Source organism: Canis lupus, chromosome X (assembly GCF_048164855.1).
Source record: "Canis lupus baileyi chromosome X, mCanLup2.hap1, whole genome shotgun sequence".
Lineage (NCBI taxonomy): Eukaryota > Metazoa > Chordata > Mammalia > Carnivora > Canidae > Canis > Canis lupus.
The window spans coordinates 95,456,295-95,464,912 of NC_132876.1; positions in this window are offsets into that span (position 1 = coordinate 95,456,295).

The window sequence follows — 8,618 nt, forward strand, 5'->3', positions numbered from 1 at the left end:
GCTCCAAAATGAAGTCTGTTGTTCATTTGTCTAATCTGATTTGTCAGTGAATTGTTAAAGATATTGAATAGCATCCAAATTCCCACGTACTTCTTTGTTTTTCTTTATGGCACTTACCAAAAGATACTTACTTACATACTTATTTGTTTATTTAGCACCAAAAAGGCATGGCCTTGTTCTGTTTGATTTATCACTGTAAACTCAACACCAAGAAGAGATACGGCACAAAGAAGTATACTAAGTAGGTGTTGAATTAATGGACAAGTGAGTAAATAAACATATGCATCTTTTAAGTACAGATGATCATGTTCTAAATAATGTACTATATTTAAAATCTGGCAGGGAATTATTAACAAAATTGAATATGTACAAGGAATTTAGTGTTGGGTACATTTAATAAACATCATGAGCTTAGGATATTAACATTTGTATTTTGCTGATATTAAAATTCATGTCATTTTCCTCATAATGGATGAAAAAGCTCACTCCCTTACTTTATTGATGCTAATTACAATGTAAAACACATTTTAATGTCATAATGGATGAGAAAATTAATCTCTGCAAACTGGTGAAACATTATTTAAATTACTAATTGGACTTCAATAAGCATTTGTTAGATTATCAATGATTTTAAGTCTGTGTAATGAGTGATTGGAAGCCTTATAGAATATGGCATATTAATAGAAAAGAATCTGAATAACAAAAAGAATTCAGAAGTATAAGATTTAGGAATCTATTAAAAAGACATTCAAAGTTTAAGGACATGGAGCTCATGTAAACCAACCAAAGTCTACTTATCTAGCAGGTAGATAAATATTTGATTATAATAATCATTTTTTAGAGTGCACAGAAATGAAGAAACCCAAGGAAAATTATAACTTCAGGGAGAGAGAGCAATACAAGGAATAATTTGCTATGGAAATGATACCAGTGATAGAAATTCTAGAGGCAGTATAGGTCAGTGATTTGGCATCACACTTGAATTCAGATTTGACTCTACCACTGACAAGTTGAAAGACTTAGGAAAATTATAAAAACTTTCTAAGCCTGTTCAATCTTTTCAATACATATCTTCCTTGACTTATGATGGGATTACATCCTGATAAATCCATTGTAAATTGAAAATAACATAAATCAAAAAGGTGTCTGATACACTAACCCACTAAACATCATAGTTTAGCCTGCTCAGAACACTTGAGCAAAATCATCTAACAAGAAGTCTAGTTTATAATAAAGTGTTGAATAACTCATGTAATTGACGGAACACTGTACTGACAGCAAAAAACAGAATGGTTGTATCAGTAGTTTTTCCATGTGATCAGGTGGCTGACTGGGAACTGGGGCTCACTGCACTGCCCAGTATAATGAGAAAGTATTGGGCAATACTTTAGCCCAGGAAAGGATTAAAATTCAAAATCTGAAGTAAGGTTTCTAATGAATGCATATAATTTTCATACCATTGATTGAAAATCTTAAGTTGGACCATTTTAGGTTGGGGATCGTCTATATTTTTCTTTCTTCCTTCATTTATTTTTTTCTATTTTCCTCCTTTCCTGCCTCTGAGCCTCCCCCCATCACCTTCATTCATATGCCCACTCATAGAATTTGTGTTTGAGAACTGCAAATTTCTTTCTTTATAAATGCAGTGCATTTTTAGCAGTATTATTACTATAGACTCTCATTGCTTAATCCATGCATAAGACGTATTTTCCTCCTGGGGGAGGGAGACATGTTCTCTATGCAAAAGGCCGGTAAACATAGGGACAGTGACGAACAAATTTAATGCAGAGAAACATCTTACTCCTCAGCTCCCACTGAGGTCTTCTGTGCCCATTTTTGAGCTTATCTAGCTCAGAAGGTTTATTGACCAGATTCAACATTTTTTATGTATTTAAGTCACATCAACATCATTTTAGCTTGACAGACGGATTCTGTTTTTCTCTGCTAGTCCCTTTGGTTTTCTAGATTCCAGAAGCTGATTAGGGCTAGTAACAAATAGCTGATCAAGACTTCCATGGAAAATATATTTGAGGATAGTTTCTTCTTCTACTTCACCCTTTCTTTCAATAATTGTAATTGTTTTGGTTAAAAATACACTCCTGGAACATAAAAGCATTTAAATATTTGTATTTTACATCTTATGTGAAAACATATGAAATATTTGTATTTATATCAAATGTGCTTATGGAATGTGCAGTAATGGCAGGATATGCAAAATTGGCTTTTTATAGAGTGGCACTACTGCATTTGAAGGAGAAAATGAAATAATGGACATAAGTATTATATTTTTTAAAAACTATTTCTTTGTTTACTTGAGAGAGAGAGAGTGAGAACGGAGTGAGAAGAGGAGGAAAAAATCTCAAGCAGACTTTGTGCTAAGCATGGAGCCTGATGTATGGTTCAATCTCATGACCCTGAGATCATGACCTGAACTGAAATCAGGACTTGGATGCTTAATTGACTGAGCCACTCAGGCATCACCTATTGTAATTTAAAGGTAATGGAATAATGTATCTCGGGGTTCTACAACAAAGATATCTGTAATGAATATGAATACAGTTAACAAGATGTAAGACACCTCAAATCACAATTTATTTAAACATTTAACCCCTACAGTGGATTTACACAAAATCTTCAGAGAATGACATGGAAGTTTCCAAAGATTTATTCAAGTTACTGCCCTTCCTATCCCAACAATTACCACACATTCCTAGCCAGTATATATATATATATATATATATATATATATATATATATATATATTTTTTTTTTTTTTTTTTTTTTTGGTCAAGAAGAGGGATAAAAGCTTGTGTCTCAAAGGCCTTCAATTCTTCAAAACAAGAGTTAATTTCTTTAGAAAACTATCAGAGCAACTGGAGCAACATTTGGCTGTACTTTTCAAGGGGCCATTTACTCTACTTATTCTTGTTAGAATAAGCCACAGGAATAATTTTAAACATAAACCTGAGGTCTGGTTTTCCATTATAGCACCAGGCAAATTAGCATTGATGTGGGGAGAAGAGTGTTTTGTTTTGTTTTGTTTTATCATGCCAATCATCTCAGCTCTGTTTTACAAACTATTCCTGGAACTACAGTGAAAATTCATGGGCTCAGACAGGCCTGAAATGTGAACTTACCCTAGGGAGATTTGACCAGTTGGTTGAAACTTAATGGTAATGAGACTGAATTATATGCTATGGACCAATGGAGTATGTTCTGTTCTATGGCCTCAGGCTACATCTGAAATTTAGCCAATCATCTCAGCATTGCATACCAGACTGAACTGGGTGAATCAGCAAAAATATATCTCCATGACTATAAAAATGTCTAAAATATATGCCCTACTCTTCTGAATTAGTATTATTATGTTCTGTTTTGGAGAGAAGCAAATGGATTTGAATACAAACTAATAAACTTTAAGCCAAGCCCATCTCCCAAACTTCCTCTGATATCAATTATTTTCAAGTTTTAAATTATACCTCTAAATTAGCATCAGGTCCAGCACAAGAAAAAAAAGGCAGGATAATACTTTATTAATAAGGCCTCTATGTATGGAAATGATTGATTCTAGGATGTAGCTCATACTAGACCGGGAGCTCAAATTCATGACCAAGTCCCTGAAATCCCACTAGCATCCCCAGCATATGCCAAGCACAAAAGAGACATTTATTTTATTATTGATAACATGTCAGAAGGCTTTGGTTGAGCATTTTGTCAAGGATCAACTCCCAAAGGACCACCAGAAACACCTGTTGATCAAGCAAGTCTGTTTAGTAGATATACTGCAGTTAGAACATCTTGAAAGAAGGTTACCAGCATCTCAATGTGAGGAAATTAGGAAAACATATTTATAGAGTTTTGGGGTTTGGGATGGATGATTTTAAAGCAGGTCCTGCAATGTGGGAAACTGACTGGTAATGGGCAAAGTATGTAACATAATAAATTTCAATTAATTGGTAGGCACAGTGAAGCAAAGGCTTGAAATAGTCTAGATGTTAGTCTTGATAAAAAAGCTTATTACTTGGCTCTTAGTTTTACCTTTGAGGAGTTGGTACTTCTTGGTGCAAGAGCTAAGGTACTTTTCCTTGCTATCAATATAATTTAACATAGGGAAAGAACATATGCCTGGTCTCAGTATTGTTTAACACAGAGACAGGAAATAATGTTGGTTTTAGTTAATTAAAAATTAAATGAAAAGTAATTAAACCTTCAGAGAACCACCTAGTAACAAAAATCATCTTAATGAATTAGTCACATCTATCTAACTGCAAAGAAATTACTATCTCAGTGGAAAGAATTCAGTAATATAGTCTTAGTTAATTCTTTCCCTGTTTACTTTATGTTTTCCTGAAAGTAACTGAACAGATTGGTAGAGTAATCACCCTTGTTCTGAGGTAGACAATGCTTTGTGTCAATTTTAATTAACTATTTTTTGGCACTCAAGAGTTTTTGCATCTGTACATCTGCCTAATTTATTTTTCCATACCCCACGTGGGAGGCAGTAAACAATAAGAAAAGACTGAATTTTTTCATCTTTCTGCTAATTAATATGTCTGGCATTTCAAATGTTGGTACTTTATGTTGTATAGGTAAAACTCACTTTTTGAGTTAATTATTTCAGGTTTTGATTGGAAGATTAATCTCTCTTTGGCTACATTACCTTCCATGCACATTCTAGATTTTCGCTCCCTCCACTTTGCTGCACTAGCCCACAGGATTCTATTCTGCAGGAAACTTGTAGAAATTCTTTTTCTCCCATTCTCTCTGTTGTTTTGGGTTTTTATATTTTTCTATTCCTTTACTACTTTACTGGTGCTTAATGGGGTTTTAGGAGGAAAAGGAGAAAAGGGTGCATACTTGGTCTGTCATTTTCACTGAAAGATTTTTTGTTCAATTCTGTGCATTGATTTGGATATTTTATTTGTTTTTAAATGGTTATTAGGTACAGAAATCTTACTACACTAAAATAGACATATTAATGGAGAGCAACATAGAATGGTGAAAATAACCATAGATTAAGAGTTAATTCAGTTCTAGTTCCAGTTTTGATGATTCTAGGTTTATGAAGTTGAAATAGTCCCTTAACCTTTTTGACTTCAGTATCTTCATCTGTGAAACAGTTGCATTGTTTTACATGTCCTTTTAAGTTTCTTCCAATGCTAATATGCTGATTCTATTTAATCCCAAGTCAAGGTCTCTAAATTAACTGCATTTGAGTACAGAACAATGTACTGTACTTGATTATTTTAGCACCAGTTTTATGACCATTAAATCTTAAATCCCAGCTTTTTGGTCTTAAGTCTCAGGTCTGTATACTTCAAAATATTTTAATACATTTATAGATATAGATATAGGGCAACTAAATATACTACAATTCAATTCAATTCTGACACTGCCTATCTGATGTTAGTATCAGACTTTACAGGTATGAGGGTTCAGTCCCACAAGTCTGCCCCCACTTCAGATGCCAGTCACAAGTATCAGGTCCCCAGGTTATCCTCATTTCTGTTAGACTCTGCTACTAAGTCTGAGCTCTCACCAACCCCCTCAAGTTCGATAATTTGCTTGAATAACTCCCATAACTCAAATAAAAGTTGTACTTACTATTATAGATTGTTATAAAGGATACAAATGAACAGCCAGGTCAGAGGTACAGAGGATAAGGCCTGGAAGTGTTCTGAGCACAGCAGCTTCTGTCTTGTGGAGTTGGGATATGCCATCCTTCCAACACATGGATGTGTTCACCAATTCAGAAGCTTCCCAAACTCCTTCAATTAGGAGTATGGAGGGTTTATTACATAGGCATAATTGTGGCAACTGGCGATTAACTTAATCTCCCGCTCCTCTCCACTCTATGTGTGGGGGTAAAATTTCCAAGCTTCTAATCAAGGCTTGATCATTTTGGGACCAGTCCCCATCCTGTAACTATTTAGGGGCCCATCAAAACTTGCCTCATTAGAACAAAAGATATTCCTATCACCTTTATCACACGAAATTCCAGTGGTGTTAGGAGTTCTGTGCCAGGAAACAGGGACAAAGATTGAATATTTTTCTTATTATAATGTATAATATGTATGTATATTTACATATACAGAGAGAAATTTAATGCATATTTCCTTCCCATTTTAAAAATTGGTAAAAATATCTCTTTACTTAAAAGTGTTGGATTTTGATTCATTTCTTTATTATAGAAACTTTTACAAGAAACTGATTAGACTATATAAACAAACAATATCTAAAATTTTACCCACATATTCAATTGGTTTCATCAGGGGCATAACTACTCCCTTGTGGTATATTAGATACTTAAGGAAACTATGTAAACTCTTCTAGCCACAAGGGTACCATTTAGTAAATTGCAACTTCAATGGATTATTAACTTTTTACATAATATATTTCAATTAAAACAAAATTGGATCTCGATGAAATCAAATGGTTGATGCTATGTTTAGTCTATGAGCAGGAGAGTAAGCACTGGAAATGTTGCTTGAAGGCATATTACCTACAAGAAATCCAGTCACTTTAGAAGTGAGCTTATTCATATTTGACCGCAGGCAACCACACATAAAATGAGTGGATAGATATCTTAACTCTTCATCTTCCTCAGAGATTCTCCTAGATCCTATTTCCAATATAAAATAATCCTCATCTGAATACTAAAAAATAACCACTTTTTAAAATCCAGCTTGAAAGTTCTTGGTATTAATTTCCCCTCATATGGTTATTTTGAGTAAGTTAGAACTCTTGAAATCTACTATACTTGTAAAGCTAGATTGTCTCTGTGCATTTAAACTACACTCTACTAATATGATCGACTCATTTTGAAAGTAGAATTAACTGTTTCCTGCCCATTAAGGGCACATTTGAGTGCACTATAGAACAGTTATTACAACCCACATCATCTGTGCTTTCATAAACTGGCTTATTTTTGAACTGTAATTTTAATTTGAATTGTATTTTAGAATTCAGTGAATGTACTAAGTCACTGAATTCTATAAAAAGAAGAGACATTTTGTTGTATTTATTTATAATATTTTTGACTGATTGATTTTTGTTTTTGTTATACTGTTTTGTATGGTTTTTCACTATCCACTCCTGCGTCCTGATTGGCCTGTATACACAACCCACTGATAAATAAGCCCATTAAACTATGCTTCTATTAGTACAATGCAAGTTTGGTAGTGCCAGCTTCGAGTAAATATTTGGTGGAACATTTCTCTCTTTTGAGATCTTCTGACTTTATTTTCCACCCACACACATCTGTGCTTCTAATTTAAGTAGGCTAGCTTAGTACTTCCTTATTCTGACTGAATTAAGTCCTTGGTGATACCTATTTCTAATGTGGTAAAATTTTTAGTTCCATCCTTTAAAAATATATCTCCCAGGTTCTGTTTGCAAGCAAATCTTGATAGTAGGACTATTTCTAAATTCTTAAGGATAATAGTCCCTCTTTCCTTCCTCTCTCTTTCTCTGTAAAAAAATATATACAAAAATACAAGTGAAATTTTTACTTTCAAATTGCTACATCATTTGACCCTTATGAGTATACTGTAATTTTTCTCACTTCATAGAGTAAATGAACTAGTTTATAAAACATGATGAACTTGAAAAAATTCAAGTCAGATTAATATAACTTTACTAGATGAAAAAGGCCTTTATGATATGGGGTACTAACTGATTATCTGTAGCTAGCATCTCCTGTGGCATGACTTTTCTGATGTAATGAAGAACATTCATGTTATATAAATGAGCCAAAGATGGCTTCTGTATACTGTTCATTTCTTCACTGCAGATTGAGATCCATTAGCTTAAAGGATCACTGAAGCTTACCTCGAATATTTTCACATTCCAATTATTTCCTTCATTGGGATATAATTGACATATAACAGTATGTATGTTTGAGGTATACATGTTGATTCAATACGTTTATATATTATAATGCAAACAAGTAGATTTTTGACTTTTTAGAGCATGCATGCTTTGTATACCTCACCAAACCACACCCAACATATGCCAGCCATAAGTACGAGGAGACTTATTAAAAGATCCCAAGTGACTGCTGCCCATTGGAGCTCTCTGACCCAAGGAGTTCCTGCTGTGCTGTTAAGTGACATCACCTTGACATTTAGTCACCTTTTCTGAGTCCCCTCCCTCCTGGGAGTTCTCATGCTCTCTGCCCCTTCTGAGTAGGGACAATGCCAGTAGCCTCTGGATAGTCTTCTACTATGAGGGACTTCGTCTGAAAGCAAACCTGTCTAAGCATTGCCCCATAAAAGTTGTGTGTGCCACTGTCACCTTGTGGTCATATATTTTTCCCAGTATGATCAGCTGCCAAATCCCTCAAACCCAAGAGAAGTTTTATGATATTTTTCAAGGCAGAGCATGCTTACCACAGAGACAATATTTTTTCTTTTCATTTATTAGATAGGACAAGCTAAGGAGATTTCATTATATTTATCTTGTTTTAAAAGAATATTAAAAATGGTTAAATACTGAGTATATCTTTATGCAGAATAAACTTTCTCATTTTCTTTCATCATTTTAATATGTCCCGCTTTTCTTTTATTTTCTTTATGAAATTTGTCGTGCATATATATGCAAGCAGCACTCTGCCAAGA